This window comes from Drosophila santomea, chromosome 3L (genome assembly GCF_016746245.2).
Source record: "Drosophila santomea strain STO CAGO 1482 chromosome 3L, Prin_Dsan_1.1, whole genome shotgun sequence".
In the NCBI taxonomy this organism is placed as follows: Eukaryota; Metazoa; Arthropoda; class Insecta; order Diptera; family Drosophilidae; genus Drosophila; species Drosophila santomea.
The window spans coordinates 13,455,741-13,473,549 of NC_053018.2; the positions used below are offsets into that span (position 1 = coordinate 13,455,741).

At 42.6% G+C, this 17,809-nt stretch overlaps 4 non-coding genes across 4 annotated transcripts; all 4 read left to right on the top strand.

The window, feature by feature from the left end:
• The first annotated feature begins 9,911 nt into the window (after positions 1 to 9,911).
• Positions 9,912 to 9,983, top strand: Trnap-agg. Its single transcript has one exon. It is a non-coding gene; the product is annotated as a tRNA-Pro (tRNA).
• Positions 9,984 to 10,254: 271 nt separating this feature from the next.
• Positions 10,255 to 10,326, top strand: Trnap-agg. Its single transcript has one exon. It is a non-coding gene; the product is annotated as a tRNA-Pro (tRNA).
• Positions 10,327 to 11,069: 743 nt separating this feature from the next.
• On the top strand, positions 11,070 to 11,141 carry Trnap-agg. Its single transcript has one exon. It is a non-coding gene; the product is annotated as a tRNA-Pro (tRNA).
• A 1,675-nt stretch (positions 11,142 to 12,816) lies between these two features.
• Trnal-caa lies at positions 12,817 to 12,941 on the top strand. Its single transcript has 2 exons — positions 12,817 to 12,854; positions 12,897 to 12,941. It is a non-coding gene; the product is annotated as a tRNA-Leu (tRNA).
• The last annotated feature ends 4,868 nt before the right edge of the window (positions 12,942 to 17,809 follow it).

Below are 17,809 nucleotides of genomic sequence, written 5' to 3' on the forward strand. Positions count from 1 at the left end.
CGAGACGAATGGCAGCGAGGCCGGCAAACATTTTTCGCAATGGAGCTCCCCCATTTTCCCGCTTTTCCTCGGCTTCGATGCCTTTGTCCCATTGCTCCGACTGAGGTTATTAGTATTTTTGATGGTGTTTTCCGTTTGAACAATTTCTGGTGTGAATTCCCACCAAACCATTCAAGCCAAATAGCTGAAAGCGGGAATGGCAATTGGTTTAGACACATTGGGTCAATCGCGATATGACTTATCTATATGAAAGATGCTTATCACCATTATTTTTACTTTAGATCTTAGTTTACTTCACATGATTTCAGGGCATATATAAAAATTAGTTAAAAATTAGTCTTTAAACACCTCTTAAAGTTTGAAAATTCTACGTTCCGAACATTTTGCACTCAACCCAATTTTCGCCTCCAACTAAACCCCTTAACCGTATCAACAAGTTCCCCAAAAAAAAAGGACCCACACTCCAAAGCCCCAATTGCGTCCCTGCCCCCCGAAAAAGTTGCACAATTTGTTGTCAGTTTTTCTTGTTATTGCCGTTCAGCCATTTGGGGGGCTTCTGAGCCAAAACTATTTTTGGAACACATCTATTTTTTCAGCTTCCATTTAATCCTTTGAATGTTTTATTGCTTGCGACGAGCGTGGGGAGGTGGGGAGGGGAGTGGCAAACAAGGATTCTGGGAATATCATAGCAAGTTTAATTTTTTTACGGCGCTGACTGCCAAAATAAACTATTTACACGATAGATACTATGTAATACCCACGCGCATAGTTTCAACAATCGCATAAAGCTGAACAAACAAAAGTGGAAATCTCTAAATAATAAATTTGATACAACGTAACAAATTTTCAATGCGTCGTTTAAAAACTTGTTCACTGTCATGTTTTCCTGGTCCCATTGTTTTGGTATTCGGTATTCGGGATGCCAGGGAATGGAGGGTTATGTAGGGTTTTTGGGTTTGGGGATTTGTTTTTCGGCATACCGAAAATGTCTGGACTTCTGTCGAATTCCGGTTCGTAAGTATTTGGGGATAGGAAATAGTTAGCTTAAAGCGAATATTTGTAACTGCAGAACTTTAAAGTTTAATGTTGCGAAGGGCGGCCTGAGCTCAACAAGTAGTTGGCATCAATTATGTTCAATCTGGCAAACAGATCTTATCCACTCGCACATATTTGGGGCCGTAATCCCGCGTCCAACTGTTCCGCACATAAATTCCAGTCTCGACTGGCATTACACGTTGTTATCCGCTGCATTTACGTTTTCAGGCGCGATTTTTCCCTGTCGATAATTAAGCTTAAAATATACTCGTCTATGGGATTATGTTTTTAATATTTTATGATTTTTAATGGCACACTTGTTTCACGTGTTCGATGTTGAATATTTAAAGGCGAGAGCAGGAGAGCAGCACGCACATAAAAATAAACCATACTCATTCGGCGTTCGTGTCAAAATATGAAATTCGAAAATATCATCAGTGTTTTTGTGTGGTGCGAAGCATTTTTAAATACATTTCGTGTCAGCCATCGAATGCTGCGTTGGAAAATCCACACGGCTTAAGGCACTCAAACCAATGCAAAGAGTCTGTTTATTTCCCTGAAATCAGCTGGGGTAAATGCAACTATCAGAAAATCAGAGTAATATTCACGCAGCCTGGGTTTTCCGTGCTCGAGAACCCAAATTAAACCCTTGCGATTTCACCAGCTGTCGTCGTCAGGACTTTAATCCCAAACTCGCCCGATGGCCGCCCCAAAAACGTATAATTAAGTTCGTGGAAAATCATGACCCAACCCAATGGAAATTCTGGTCAATCGGTGGCATCATAGCTCAGTCAGTCAATTCTCGAAGTTGACACAATTTTGCCCCCTTCCTTGTTTTTGTGTGTTGTATACAAATATTTGAAAAATGTATTTTTAATTGCACAAAGTCAAAAGTTTCGCTAAGCCTTTTTTGGCATAATTACCAACGACAAGGGAATGCCAATAATTGAAGTCTGCTCCTGCTCCTTCTTCTACTCCTTGAGTCCTGGAACAGGTCCTGATTTGAGCTCCTGTTCCTTGACTTCCTGCCTCTGACAGGCACTCCTTGCGGCGACTGTTGATGCATATTCAGCAGGCAGGCAGAAAGGATCCTTGAGTCGAAAATATTACATAATTATTCAGCCAAGGAGACGAAGCCCCAGCTCGCTCCGCTCCTCGGCGTTTTTGGGTGTTTGATGACCCTGTTTATGAATACGTTAGCATTAATTAACTTTGATTTAATTAAACGAGCCACCGAGTCAGGGCCAGACATCAAACCAGTCGGGACCTTGGTCATTTTCCGTGTCAGCCGCCATCTCCTGCCTGCCCACCCCACTTGACATGACTTTGCCATACCCCATCCGCCGGCCTCATCCAGTTTGTTAATCTCTTAACCCGCCGTCGTCGTGGTTTTGGGCTCCTTTTGCGGCTTGGCGCCGCCGATTTCGCACCACCCAAGGCAGCCAACTGGAAGAGCAGTCTCAAAAGAAGGAGCGGACCGGAAAGGAGGAACTGAGGAACTGAGGAACGGAGGAGCTGCCACCGCTGACTGCTCTTTTTCCTAACGCTGCAGCTTGGCACTCCTCAAGTGGAAAATCCTTTTCGCCTATTTACGTGGCCTTAACAAGTCAACATGCCGTACATACAGTCCTGGCCAAGGTGGGAGGATGGGTGTTGTCTTTGAGTTGGCCTGAAAGCGAAATGACTACTTGGTTGCTGCCGCTTTAGTTGGCGCCACCAGTGGGCTTTTGATTAATAAAATTATATGGCATTTAAGAGCTCCGATGCTCTTTCCCTGAATTATTTACACAGAAATATAAGTTTGGTAAAATCACATCAGGCTTAAATTGATGCAACTAACTAGTAATGATGCAAACAAGACAGTATTTAAAACCTATTGCAAGCTTTTTAAAGTCAAATGATATAAATATATATTCAATAAATGCCTTTAATAAAATTAAAAGAAACTTAATGGAAGAAGAATGTGCCATTTGTTAGTTGAATAGATAGTTTTATTCATTTAAGTGAATTTTCCCAAGGTTTTGGGATAAACTTTAATAAGGGGTGGCTATAAGAACGATCTTGTTTTGCGGCTAGTAATCTTATTTCGCGATTTTCGAGTTTTCGGTTCTAGTTCTCAGAGACCTACCTCATTTCATATGCGCTTTGATTGTGCTTTCATTTGTTCCATCTGCCTGCGCCTTTGTTTATTTGCGTTAATAAATTAATTAATTGCCTTGCGGCTAGTCAACAACAGAGGCAGCAGCAGCGGCAGCGAGAAAGAACCAAAATAAATAAGCAAAATATTTGCTTTAATTTACAAGCACGGCCAGGGGAAGGAAAAGAGACAGGGGACAGAGGAGGAAAAGAGAGGCAAGGAGACACCATTCTGGTGGAGGTGCTATACCATACCATACCATACCATCCTTTGTGGGCCCGTTTTCGTTTCCATTTACAAATTGCATTAGATTAAAGCGCGATAAACGCGAGGCGCGTTCACTTGGCATGATTTCTACTTATTTGCACTTACAAAAAGGCCAAGCAAAGTGGCAAAAGCCCCCGATGCTCGGCTATATTTTCCACACCATGCACATTTTTATGAAACTGGCAACTGGGAACTGGGAACTGGAAACTGGCGGCCATGTAGAACATGGTTAATTAGCAATTAATGAAGCGATAATGAAGCCAAGATAAACGACAAACCAGTCGGCGAACACGATGATGACGCCCAGTGTTGGCACCCTAATCTCGCAGGCATTAAGAATGGAAGTTAGTGGATCTCGATAATGAAAATATGTATGTGTTATATATATGCAATATGTATCCTTCGGTTGCATAAATAGGGTACACATTTTCAGAAGTTCAAACAAATTCGCATTATGTGCATACGCTAAAGTAAGGTGCTCTACAAACTGACCTTTGCATTAGCTATGTATATACCTTCGTTTCTGCCCATCTCTGGATCGTCCAGTGGCCTTGGAAAAGAAAAAGGACAAAAGGATGAGGATACGAGAGGATGCCCTGATGCCACTTCAGCTTGGTCACTTCAGATGCTTATCCTATCACAACAATACTCCACATAGCAGAGTGAATGCGCCTCAAAGAAATGTATTTCTATACATTACTACCAATTTTTATAATATAATAGTTGACAATATTCCTTAATATCTATCATATATTTTATTATTTAAAAGTTGAAAAATGTTTGGCAATGCTCCATATTTATTCCATATTTATTTCCCTCTGGTTAATTATCATCTACACTGACCTTGGCCATCTCTGGATTTGCGAACCTACGCTTGTTTGGGTGCTGTTTATTTTTTGTACTTTTTTTCAGCTATCCTCCTTTAAATTAAAATTTTTATTTTTTCAGTTGCGAGTGCTCGCCGGTCTCCTACTGTCCGGTGGAATACTTCCACCACTCGCCTCACCCAGGATCCATTTTCAAGCGCGCGAAATTGTATCATTTCCTCGGAAAAAAACGTATCTCTTTGGTCCATTTTTTCCTGTGTGTGTTGGTTTTATTTTAAGGCTAATTAGTTTGCCGGTGCCGCTTGGCCTGAAAGTTTCCTGTCACTTGCAGTGGCAAAAGGCGTTGCCAATTAGGTCTTGCTGCTTCTGCGGACAGACAGTTTTGACCTTGGCGCTGTCGATTGGCTTGGGGAGTTTTCGCTTTTTTTTTTGGATTTTTTCTCTGTGTGAGCGCGGACTTGGGGCCTCCAAATTAGCTGGAATTAGTTTGGGCCAAGATGTGTGTCAGCTCGCGGCTAATTAAATTCGCATTCAAGTGGGCTTAAATTCTAAAAGCCTGAACTCCTGTGGCTCCACTCTAAGTTTCTTGATTCTGGCGTAGAAAATACAGTCAATGCTTAAATAAAACTTAGTATAAGCATGAAGTCCATGTTTAATGCAAGCCAGACTTCCTTGTTTGCATTCCCATATAATCAAAAGCGATAGCCTGCAACATTACCAAGTCAACGGAACCACATCGATCAACTACACCATCTCCACTCCCCAAATTCCCAACTTCAAACTTTACAATGGCTTTGGATATCTGCTGGTTGGGTTGCTTCCTCTTCCTTATGACAGCATTACCCGATCTAATTTTCATGTTGTTTGATAGAAAAGTCTTGTACTGCAGTCGCTACAAGGCAGGAATTTATCACACAGCGCACTGCATCTGCAAACTCCCTCGACATCCGATGCTGCAGTTTCAGATGCCGATGTTGCATTGGCTGCATTTGCTGCCTTTTGCTGCCCTGGCTCCGACACTCTTGCCTGCTTAAATATTATCAAAAACGGTGTATCTCGGGGCCAGGAAGCTTCCTGATTCTGTCGGGGCTTGTTGGATCGGCTGGGCATAGCAAACATGCTCACAGTTGTTGCCGCAGGGACGCTTCACTGGCGATCGCAGCAACAGGAAAGGAGATCGCGAGTCCTAGGAGACCACGAACTTGTAAATACCCTGCGGCACTTCAGCTGTTCAAATATTATTTTAGGAAGTTGCAAATATAAGGAAGTACTACAAAGAATAAATAACGTGCTTACTGTTTATTTGTCAATTTTCCTAATAACACCAAATACTATACAATACTAAGAGCTATTTTTCAGGTTCGATTTTAAATATTTTGGAAGCCTATAAAATTCTACTCTAAAATAAAAAGCGGAACTTAGCAGTCTAAATCTTATGCTCGAAAATCCCTATTTTTATAAAACTGAAATTGCCATTCTATAACAAAGCTTTCTTCAGAACTGCTGGCCTTAGGTTAATGGCTCAGTAAAGATACCTTATGATTGGGTATGACACTTGCAACATCCCCAACTGTTGCTGCTGCTGTTGTTGCTGCGGCGCTGTTCGAGATTAAACAATGATTGCATTTTCATTTGCATTTTAAGTCACGGTGCAAGCAAAGCAAAGCAAAGCAAAGCAAGGCACCAGAAGTCAGAGGGGTCGAGATCTCACTTGGCAAGTGTTGTTGTTGCTCCCAACTGCCAACTGGCAACAGCAGCAACTGCCGCAGCAGCAGCAAAATTCACAACAGCAGCAGCTGTTGCGGCGATGGCTTCCCCCATTCAGCGAACAGGTTTGCTTGGCCGAAACTAAACACATGCCGCCAAGATTGAAATGCAAATCTGTTAATTTTTCTGGGGCTGCTCAGAAATCCTTGGCGAATAGAGAGGATTGAAAAGTACTATATATTGGTGTATCAGCTAAGTGATTTAACCTAGAGGTTATTTATGAAAAACCCATAAATATGCAACTTAATGTTCCCAATAGTTCCCAAATTTAACGTTTAACGTTACGTTTAATTATATTAAACATTTTAGGCCATTCTTCGCTTGACGAATGGCTAATACGACAACTGTGCATACCCTTGCTAGCTGATTTTATGTAATTGGCTAAGCCTGCGGCACCAGGCAGTTTTATTTATTTTTGGGCCGACTTCTCGCCTCTGCAATAATTCAAAGGCAAACAAATACCGGACCTTAATGCCTTCGCGGCTGCGGCTCGTAAAAATGAAAATTTGTGCGACAGATTTTTTGCGAGGGACTAATCTTGGACAACAGCTGCTAGGGGTCGTTTGGCCCTCGGCGAGTGTCCTGTGTCCACTCATCTCGATTACGAGGTGTAAATTTACTGACGCACATAAAGCCATTTGGCCGTCCGCTGTTCTCCTTTCTCGGTTCTCGGTTCTCGGCTCCCCAGTTCTCCTAATCCCCGGCAGCTCAAAGTCCAATTCATATATTTACCGCTCCACGAGGGGAGACATTGGCATTATGAGCGTTAAGCCATCCTGGCCATTTTACGCTTCGGCTGGGGGTAAAGCTTTATAAATTTTGATGATATGTGTGAGGATTGCTGCTCATTTGTGCCCGGCTTCGTGGCGCAACGTGTTGCCGCTTAATGTGCGGGATTTGCTGGACTTCGCACTCGACGATTGTGGCCGTGGGCATGGAAGGGTTCTTGAGACCCCAAAAGCAGTTGGTGTCCCAAAAAAAGGTAAACGATGGCAAAAGTGGAATCCACACAGCTGGACAGTTCGTTTAAGTGCGGTTTTAAATTGACTGATGAACTAGTGTTACATTTTAACATATAAAAAACATGCAAATGACTGCAATTATAAAATATTTTTAGGCCGATTATTACCAAAAATTATTTAGCTCAAGCTGCATAAATTACTGTAATGAGATGAGAAACATTTTGTCACAATGTAAGATAACTGTAGAACGTCAACATAAACATTTTTAAAATTCTTGAATAATTCGCTGAACATGACATAATCGCATTTCACTTTCCCCAGATTCTCGAAGCACTACCTCCACTTCTCCACCGGCTTATTGCGCACAAAGCCACCCATTGAGCCACTCGCAGTGTCTTGGCTCCTCGAAAAAGATTGCAACATTAACACTTACTGCACACGTCCTCGACCAAGCACTGTCCTCCTTCTCCACCTCCTCCTCCGGGGGCAACCTTTGGCCCCTGGCATCACACGTTGCGATGTGTGGAAGCTCCAGCTGAAGCTCCAGCCTCAGCTCCTCCATCATCATTATTATCATCATCATCGGCATCATCAACGCCCGGCGTCATCTGCGGCCTTTATCAATTCACCTTCCTTTGGAGAGCCTCCTCTTCTGGCTGTTTACATAACCAAGGCGGCATGCCACTTTAGTGGGCGTGCCACAAAACGTAAAAGAAAATACTATTAATGCAAAAAATGAGAAAAAAGTGAAAAATTTGTGTTAAAATTAATGCACGACTAGTAGAGAAGGTTGTGCCTTCCCTTCTCCTCCCCACGCTAAGTAAACTGGCCTTTCATCGGCTTTTTGGCCATATATTTCCATTCGCCAGCCACCAATGTCGATCATCGAGCCCGAGATGCTGGTGTAGATTTTTCGAACCCATAATTACCGGGCTGTGTGTGCAAATATGTATATATATGTATATAGAAAATTGTTGAGGGCAGGCAGGCGTGCGGAGATCTAGCCACGTTTTCTGGCAGATCCGTGCATGATTTAAAGGGCAGACGACGGCCCAGTCCTGTCTGTTGGCTTTGTTGTTGAAAGTGATTGTACTTTATAGATTGTGAGCCTTTGTTGACTCGCATTCTGCAGCACTGTAGTTGCAGTCTTCGCATTTGCCAACGTTGTGCAACGTGTCGGGCATGTTTGCCTTAGAAGCCGCCACTCTGGTGGCTTTTGGCCACGGGATGCAGAGTTTGGCAGATGCCTCGGGAGGTGGTTGAGTCATGCATGACAGCGGGTAGGAAATTGGGAGGAGGCCAGGTCTTCGAAAGGGCAAAAAATTAGTTCGAAATGCAGGTGGGTACCAGAGGAATTTCAGGTATTAAAAGATTGTATGTGTTTAGGTTACTTGGAATTTACTTTGAAAATGAAAATATATTTATTAAAATATATATTAATAGTCGTACTACAGAACTCCGGCTTTCCGAATCATTTATCCTATTCAGCGACCTGCCTTAGTCAAATCCCATGATAAATCCATTAGGTCTGGGCTTGGCATAGACCATTTAAGCATTAATATATAATTACGTCATCATTATTAAGTCTCTTCTGGCTCTGGGACGGAAATCCCCCAGTGACTTGGACCATTAACAATGCCGCGGAGCTGTCACCTACAGGGCACCGGGATGATCAACATCAACCCTTAAACCAAATGCGCAGTTTCCACCGAATGAAAAGTTAACGCTTTTCCATGAAAACGACTCATTGAAGAGTAAAATAGCAATGGAATAAAGCTCTAGAAAACCTAATGAATTCAAATGAGCCGGCGAAGTTCACGGCCCCAAGGCTTTCGCTTACTGCGATTGAGGATATCGTGCCGTATTAATTAGGGGAACCACTTACATCGTTTCTGATGGTCCGCAGTTAAAACAAGGCAGCGCTAAAATCATAACAGCTGTGACGTAACAAATGGCAACAACGGGGGGTTCCAGGGCAGCCCAGAAATCAACCACTTGAAATTCTTTTTTATGCCAGCCAGAATTAAGACATAAAACATTCCCGTGCGGGTTTCCGGCGACCCCGTCAACCCCGTCAACCCCTAATGAAGCCATCAACTCACGTAACTTGCCACAGTTGCCACCGAAAGTTTCTTCCATCGCTGTTTTGCTGCTTGCGAGTGTGTTTTTGACCATATAAGGATAACGAGAAGAGCCTTTTGATGTTGCCTAAGCATTTTGGCAAATATTTGCCCGGAGATCCAATCCATTCAGGGTGGTTCTCAAGGTACAAATTGAAAACTTTAAAGGGCTGCAAAAGACGGAGAAAAATCCGAAAAATCAATGCGGGTCACCCCTGTTAAAATAAAAAGCAACAGCTATACGTAAAAAAATAAAAGACCAATGCACTTTGTGAGTAGAGACCACAACAAATAATGTTAACGAGCCCGCGGTTCGTGCGATTACAATCAGTGACAGAAGGCAAACCCAACCCCGAAAACGATCTAATCTCCCAGAAACCCAGAGAAATTTGCAAAGTCCAGTCCCTGACCCGTTGGCGGATTTATTCAGGGTCCACCACCATATGTCCATAGGCAATTAACGAAAATGTACTTGGGCATATGTTGGATAAAGTGCATTGAGGCAAGGGTTTCCAATAAATCGGCGAGGAGGGTAACACGAACTATTAACAGTTAATTGAGTACATTTATGGCCAGCTAAAAGCCACTATAAACTGAGTGACAATAGGGGATTTGTGAGCTGGCCATTAATGAGCCCTCCTTTACTCGACATTATACACTAAACCAGTTTAAGTAACAAAACTTTCGCTTTTTAACTTAAGACCACATGCATATCACGTTTTGGACACTATTAAACCCGAAATCGAATTTCGAACATTCCCTTTATAAAAAGTACTTTCGCGGGCGATGTTCAACTGGCTCGTTGGTCTAGGGGTATGATTTCCGCTTAGGGTGCGGGAGGTCCCGGGTTCAAATCCCGGACGAGCCCAAGTGCAGTACGTATTTTGCAAAGTTTAAGTTTACTTATATTTTAATTACCTTGTTTATTTAAAATTGTTACGGTCCATCATTCAGTTTGATTTTTAGTTAGGTATTTACATATGTACATAGGTGTCGGTGTAAATATTAAGGTCACTTTTATATTAAGCCTTTACTTATGCTTATGCAAATTAGATAATGTTTCAAAATAAACTTGATTATATTGTTTTAGTTTGTTTTCCAAAACTGATAAAGACTAGTTTTGCCTGTGATTTCCAACTGGCTCGTTGGTCTAGGGGTATGATTTCCGCTTAGGGTGCGGGAGGTCCCGGGTTCAAATCCCGGACGAGCCCAAGGAATTAAATATTTTTTAGCGTAATATATTTTACAATAAAAGCTTACTCTTTGTTCATAATTTATGAAGGAATGCATTAATGTGTATTTGCTATGAAGAATAATATATATAAATAAGTAAGAACTAAATAAATTTTATAGATATAGCATACCCAAAAAATACAATTTTAAATGCTTAAAGTTCTTTTTTTTTTAATTGCTACAGCTTTTTTAAGGCTTGCGCCTTTTTCAAAGTCATCGAGGCTGCAACGATATTCGATCCTTTAAATAATAACAATTACTCGGTTCAGGCCAAATTGGTTGAAAGGTAAGCCGAGTCGGCTCGATTACAGTTTCATTCCAGAAGCAGAGAACACAATGCAGCAGACGGATTGTCAGACGGGAGCCACAGAAATTGCAGACTGAAGCATTAAATGCATGTGTCTGTGACTCTTTCAGCTCTCAATGGAATACCGTTGACCTTTGGAAAAGGGTGCGAGATACACTACAAGTTTTCAATTATTTTAAGCCTTTAGGGAAAAATTATGTTAAATGTTAAAAATGTTTTTTAGTTACGATTTTTTGTTTATATCAGTATTTGAAAAGTAACCTTGCAATGCAAGTCATTATACAGAAACCCGTTTGAAGACAAAAGCTATTAGTCCACAGCCACATGCAACTCATATTTTATCCAGTCCAACAGCGAAGATCGAATTTCGAACATTTCTTTGATAAACAGTAGTTTGGCCGCCGATATTCACCTGGCTCGTTGGTCTAGGGGTATGATTTCCGCTTAGGGTGCGGGAGGTCCCGGGTTCAAATCCCGGACGAGCCCAAGATGGTTTACCTTTTTTGGTAATGCACTATGAAATTGTATGAAATTCTTGTAGTTGGTAGCGCACTTTTCTCCGTGTACAGACTGCCAGTGCCCAGTGCCAGTGGCGAATGAATTTTATGCATTGGAAATTAACACAACAAACTTTTCGGCTTGGCTGACCATGCAGACACCGGCAGACCAAGAGCTCATGGCTGTCATTACCCGAAATCCATTTGCGCCCCCCGGTGCTGGAGGGGTTTTGGCTGGGCCAGATCTCTTTGCATTGTAATAATATGGCACTCAGCCCGGCCCCTTCTCATTCGCCGTGCCATGTATCCGATTGCAGTCCATAACAGCTGGAAGCACGTAAATCTCATTGTTTCGATGCGTTTTGCATGCGTTTGAAGTGTCTGGTTGTCGATTCCGATTTCGATTTCAGTGCCGGCGTCTGCCCCAATCCTCTCCCCCTCTCTCATCTCCCATCCCCCTGCCCCAAGAAGCCTGCATTTGATAGCCTGCCTCCGCATGAGGAGTTACTTTTCGTAATCCATATTGAGATATCCAGATACCCATTGTGCAGAAGAGGTCAAGTGCTCGGGTTAATGTTTCAAAATCGAGTCGAACACTTAATTTTTACGTAACGTGAAGTGGTTTTTAAATATTTTTTATTAATATTTTATAAACAAAATATTAAAGTAGAAATACTAAAATACAAAATACAGAGAAGTAGTAGTAATTATTTAGTAAGCACACTATACACTATAGAATGCTGTGATAATTATTAACCATTTTCAATGAATCGGTATTTTCGAATTCGTTTCCTATAAACTTTTAACTCTTATATGATGTTTTACTGACGAATATATATGTACATACATCACAGCAGATGGAGAGGGGCTGAATAAAGTCTGTGGTTTCAGCACCCGGCGACAAAGAGGAACAACTCGCTTCACTCCTTAGCCGCAGCCAGCGGGCTCTGCAATTGACTTGAACTCGTGGCGCATCAATCGAGTGTGTGTATATTGGGTGCACTGAGAGAAACTAGGCCCAAATATGATGAGGCGATAGACGAAAAATGTTAATCCACAAGAAATATGATTACTCTCTTACCTTAAAGATTTCTTTGTATTTACATTTAAAATATTGATACACGTGTTGATATTGGGTTTCAAGTAAAATAAAGTCAACACTAAAATAATTTGATATTATAGACCCATATTCTCAATTTCACTACAGTCTTTTCTTCATGTGCACGAGTTTGTCGAGTGTGGTTTTTTTTTTGTTGCTGGGCTACGGTTTGGGTGATTTTTATGATGAGGCCCCCGGGCAACAGAGGACAAGGCTCGATTCGGTTTTGATTGCCCTGCCGGAAACGGTGCTCAGGTTACGATTTAGCAGCGATTTAGCCGAGCGTGAAATGGCAACTGCAGCACTTAACCACATAGCAACCGGCAACAGTGACACCAGCACAAACACCAGATGCCGCCCAGCTTTTATCACCTTTTTTGGCCGAATGTGTGGATGGCATTTCTATTTTCCACTTCCTATTTCCCATTTCCCCGCGTTTGATAATATTTTTGTATATTTTTTGTTGGTTGTAATGCCAGCGTTTCTCTCTCATAATCGCTTATCTAATTGCTGTTCTATAAATAGCCCGCAGTTCAACAGGATAAATTGTCGCTTGATTGCCAATGTCAGGATGGCCGAGCGGTCTAAGGCGCCAGACTCAAGAGCAAAAGTCTCTTACCCTTCGCAGCAGGGTTCGATTGAGCGTTCTGGTCCTCTCTGAGGGCGTGGGTTCGAATCCCACTTCTGACAAATTATTTTTTAGAAAAATTTCACGTTTTGCTGAATTTTTAAACAAGTAAGTTGATATGCTAGTAATCGAAATACTCTATTGCTGAACTTAATTTGATTAAAGTTAAATATAACCATTCTCTGCAGAAAATCTAATTTAACGAGAACTTTTGACTAACTTTCAAGTTTCAAACATTTACAAAATATCAATTATTAAAAGTGCGGGAATTTAAATATGCAAAAGTCGTAAACAATTTCCATACTCATTAGAGCAGCTATTTCCCTCATTCTTTGCTTTAAATAGCCTCTTTTGCTCTATACTTTTGGATTATATAGACAATTATGTCCGTTTCCCCATTTTATACTATCCTCGCTCCTAAGTAATGGTTCATCCTTAGTCCAAGTGCTCTTCGCCTGATTTAATTCAGCTGTCTTTGGTTATCCCCACTAAGCCTTAAGTCTGATTCCGCACCTCATAAACCCCGAGTTGCATTGAATCCCCATCATTCTCCCCCGCAGCATGTCTGCTGGTAATTAGGTTTTCGTTTTTATATATTTCTTTATGGTTTTTCCAGCACGTGTTTGGGCCTCCTTCCTCGATTTTCATGCCCTTAATTTCCGCTGCACGCTGACTGCACTTGAATGCACTTGTCAAAGTTCTGGGCCGTCGCCTACGCTGGTCCGATGCATTTTACTTTCGCAGCCACAGACAACATCGAACAACGGGGAATCCGAACCGTAAGCCACGCGTGCCACATAGGCAGGCACCACTGTGCCCCTCCGCACTCACCCCCCCCGCTGCCTGTCTTTGATGGCCAACTGGAAACTCGATTTAAATCCAGTGCATATGCAAAGTGTCACGTAATTTCAATTACACAGCTTCAAAGACAGAGACAGTTGCACTGCAAAGAATTTTCTATAGCAGTTAAAAAATTCCGAGAATTTTAAATCTAATTATAAAATATAATACCTATAACTTAAAATAACCTGTTCAATTATGCCTACGTATGAGCAACTTTAGGAAGCCTAGAAGCCTTAGAAAAGATTATAGTTACCTATATTAATGTATTTTTAATGTATACTGCATTTTAATAAAAACATTTAAATATTTTCTCAAGTGTTCCATTGAGAATGGTAGAGAAAAAAATATTTTTTCATTCTCCCTCGGCGATAACAAGTTTTATAACTAAGCCAAGCGACAACGGTGCGTGCCACGCCCCCAGACGCCGCAGCGCCCCCCCCGAAAGTCCGGAAAGTGGGCGGCCGAACGCGTGTTGCATGTCAATCGCGGAATGCACTTGTTAAGGGGCAGAGTGGAGAAACCAGGCGGAGGATACAGAAAGAGTGGGAGTTGAGAAGGGGGAAGTGACAAAGCCAACGTCTGACAATGGCCGTGCGGCTTAGTGACCCATAATGCGTTTGCCAAGAGACCAATTGAGTTAGCCCACTTCCTAGGCTTCGTCGTTCCTTTTCCAGTTTTCCCCTTCCTCTGGCCAAGTGCTCCAGCTCCTCCAACTCTTGCCTCCTCCTCGGTGCTAACCCTGTAATCTACATCTTCAGAGTCGCCTACGCGTTCTGTCGTTCTTGCGCTCGATTTTTCCTGTTCCACTTATTGGCCTTGGATGTTGAAGTACCCTTTCGATGGGCATTGGGATTTTTAAAGAAAGTTCAACAGAACTCTACTTCGTAAATATTCGTTAATAGTTTCACAATTTATTCATTCTATCAGCAACTTTGAAACTTAAGAAGCATTTAGCATGTGGTATAAGATTCTTTTATATTCTGCATATTTCTTCTCCAATCTTTTATATTCTGTATATTTCTTCTGCAATCGCTTCAAATGATCTTTTTTAAGAGGGTATGCCGTACTGCCCATTCAACAAATGCACTTACCTTCTGAATTTTTTGTTTGCCACCTGCAGTTGGCTTCTTTTCATTCTTTTTTGTTCCTAGCGTGAATAATTGGTTGGCGTTACAAATCCGTTTTAAATGTGAGTCGTGTTGCTGTTGTTGCTTGGTTAACTGGGCAGGCAAATTGATTTTGTCTCGTTTGAGCCGTTGTTGCTGCTAAGTCCCTTGACATATGGACTTTCATTGACAACGACCGCAGTACAGCAACGGCCATAACCGACATGACCGGCGGCATGTTACCAACGGCCAGCGACCGCAAGCCTTTTGTTCCGCTTCCATCGACCGCCGGACATCGTCGCACGTGTCCGTAGTCGTCGAAAAACATCACAGGGCCAAAAACACCTGCCTCGCACCTCAATTTGAAGGCCATGATACTACAAAGTGGAATAACAGGTGAGAGGAGGTGCTCTGCTGCAGTTCGGGGTATTTAGCGGTTTGCACTGCATCATTAACTTTGATGCGCTGCTGTTGCCGATGTTGTTGCACTTGTCTGTGTTGCCCTTTTTGCATACGTAGATACACAATTTCAGCGCTTTTTATATGCAGCACTTTAAAAAGTTCAAAAAACCGATACCTACTCATCACTATTTTTGCTAATTTTGCTGCCCGGACTTAAACGCCACTCAACTGAATTGTAGCTGTTGCGGTTTGGGTTGATGAACTTTTTGCAAGGTTAAGTAATGGGCGATGGGTTGAAAGTGTCAGTCGACAAGGGTCATCTAGAGCTTTGTGGTTTTAAGGAATACTTCAGGACTTAAGAACATATAAAAGTTCAATTCAATAAGTCGTTACTTGCAGTTCGTAACCCACAACATTTTTAAAATCGAGCTCATCTTTTTCAATATCAGTGCCAAATCCAATTATTTGTTATTTATCCAATTAAACGCAGCCCCATCGATTCACCTAAAACCCTCAGCTATTTCCCCATCCCAGTGAGCAGCCAGCCAAATCGCTGACAATTTCATCAATTTGCCAGACACGAATCTGCCATGCCAAAGCATTCGATCGGGGAATGAATCAAAGCCAGCCCGCAATCTTGCCACCAGTTCCAATTTTTGCCTTATCACCCGGCACAAAAGGCGGTTCTCTAATTAGCTGCTGACTGGCTGACTCCCAGACGTCGCCCGACTGGTCATCCCGGATTCCCCGTTTCACCGATTCACCAATTCACAGATTCACCCAATCCCCATACCCAATACCGAATCGTCGAAAAACTTTTCAGAGAAGGCGGCGATGGGAAAGGCATGCAATTGGCATGACATTGCCATGTTCCAGCTGGGACAAAGCCCGAAAACCGAATTGAAAGCCAAGGAGTGGGGCTGCAAGCTAGTGCTGATGGAATAGTTCAGCCATGGCGTTGGGATCTGACTCGGAGTTGGAGTCGCCACCGGTGTGGCATGTGGATGCCATGTTGATGCCAGCACGTAATGAGCGCATTACGCACTTCGAGGCGGTCGGGGGGAACGAGCCAGGAGCTGCCCGATAACAAGGCAGCCCTTACAACCTGCCTTATTTGCCACTTTTGCACCGGGAGAAATACGCATGTGGCATTGTACATTGTAAGCAGGTTGGGAAGGAAAAGCTAGGAAATACAAAGAAGGCAATAGAATTTAGGTCAATAAAACTATACATATTGTAAAAGATTTGCTGTTCGTATCATTAGTGTGCTGCTCATTTAACAAACTGCGTTCAAATTCTATGTGCCTTAGTAAAAATAGTTTTTTTGCTTAAAATATGAACTAAATACGTCTTTAATTTGCGAGTGCAGCAGTCCGCCGTCCGAATGCCTTGTTATCCTTGCCACATTATCGCCTCAGCCGAATACCTGGCGCATCTTGAGTGTGCAACATTGTTACAATCAAGTCCAAGTCCCTGTCTATTACCCTCTCTTTTTCGCCTTGTTGCGGCGTCTCGCTGGCGATTGTTGTTGTGCACGCTCCGCTTTTCAGCCTGCGGTGCGGCTAAGGACAATGCCCCTCCTCACCTCTTTATTGTAGGGGCAGGGGGGGAGCTGCCACTGCTGCAACTGCTGCAGCCGCCCTCGTTCCACTTACGCGTGTGTGTGCTCAAGTAGCGAAAGGCCCCGGGCAAGAAAATCAAGCGGTGCAACATTTGTTTTTCCCATTTGGCGGTGGTACTCACGAATAGGGTATCACAATTATTTCAGACACATCAGTTAACTAACGCCTGCGAAATGAAATGCAAATTCATTTAAACTTAATAATATTTAATACATTTTTCAGAAAGCAACTTACAGTATTTATAATAACAAGACAAATTGTCAGATTTAAATGACTTTCAAGTTGTTAAGCTTAAATTAAGCTTATTCTGCAACGAATTCTAAACCGTTTATTTGAATGCTTTAAAGGGTATTCTATGGTTCCCTAGACCACCTGTTACTCACTTTTTTTTCCTATTGGATCCCCAGCGGATTGCTACTTCAAGTCGGCTAGTTTGGCGCTCTGCCAGCTTCGAGGGAAGGAGGTAGGAATATACACATGTCGGGGGATTTTTTCGAGTCGGCGGAGGAGGCCAATGTGTTGCACCAGTTTTAAGGCCACGACGCACAGCTGAGCTGCATTTTGCAACATGTTTCGGTGTCCCGAATGCCATGCCATGCCTCAAGCCGCAATTCCCCATTCCCCCACCTGCGTTCCCCTTTACCGATCTGGTTTTCAGTTTTCGGTTTGCGGTCTCTCGGAGTCTCGAAATCTTGAAATCTTGAAATCCGTCGCTTTGCGCTTGACTCTTGTTGCAGGTGTGCTTCACACGACTTGTCAGTGTCAGCGCCAATTTTTTCATATGCTCCGCGCTCTATTTCTTCGAGTTTTGTGGCATGGACAAAGCATAGCAGGTATGTTTTCTATGTTTGTGAAAATATTTTTGGGTTGAACATTGACGGAGCTCCCAGGAATTCGCGTGGCCGGGATGTGGGGCATTAGGGAAATTATTAAAGTATTTGGAGAGCATTATACTAT